Source organism: Leiobunum rupestre, chromosome 6 (assembly GCF_980474605.1).
Source record: "Leiobunum rupestre chromosome 6, qqLeiRupe1.1.hap1, whole genome shotgun sequence".
In the NCBI taxonomy this organism is placed as follows: Eukaryota; Metazoa; Arthropoda; class Arachnida; order Opiliones; family Sclerosomatidae; genus Leiobunum; species Leiobunum rupestre.
The window spans coordinates 52,356,920-52,357,692 of record NC_143389.1 but is presented as its reverse complement, the minus strand read 5'-3'; the positions used below and the strand labels follow the sequence as shown (position 1 = coordinate 52,357,692).

Here is a 773-nt window from a genome sequence, read left to right as displayed (position 1 = left end):
CACCTCGGGTAGGAATCGAACCTACGGTCTTTGGGTTACCGTCCCAACGCCACTACCATTGGACTACCGAGGCCACGAATAATCAGGCCTCGGACATCCAATTTATGAATGACTCGATCTGGTTCACATTATTGACGGGATATATTTTACCCGTTAATGGTAGTGGCGTTGGGACGGTAACCCAAAGGCCGTAGGTTCGATTCCTACCCGAGGTGATATGATTTTTCTCAGTCACTCTGGTATGGAACAATACGCAGAAGTATTAATTGATTTAAATGAAACTTCGAATTGAATTTTTTAAATTATAATTAAAACACAATTGATATTTATTGTTTATTTATTACAATTGATATGATTTAATATTTAAAATACATATTGGATTGCCTTTTTTCTGTAAGATCCACGAGTCGTATATCGATTTAATTAATTAAATTATTTTATAATACAATTAATATTATTCAATACTTAAAATACATATTTGTTCGTTGCCTTTTTTCTGTAAGATCCCCAAGTCGTATATCGATCTAATTTGAAGTAAATTAATTAAATTATTTTATAATACAATTAATAGGATTTAATATTTAAAATACATATTTGTTCGTTGCCTTTTTTCTGTAAGATTCACGAGTCGTATATCGATTTAATTTGAAGTAAATTAATTAAATTATTTTATAATACAATTAATAGGATTTAATACTTAAAATACATATTTGTTCGTTGCCTTTTTTCTGTAAGATCCCCGAGTCGTATATCGATCTAATTTGAAGTAAATT

The 773-nt window shown here is 30.0% G+C and overlaps 1 non-coding gene across 1 annotated transcript; it reads right to left on the bottom strand.

Annotated features, from left to right (window-relative positions):
* TRNAT-GGU (transfer RNA threonine (anticodon GGU)) lies at window positions 1-73 on the bottom strand. The gene has a single exon. It is a non-coding gene; the product is annotated as a tRNA-Thr (tRNA).
* Window positions 74-773: the final 700 nt, after the last annotated feature.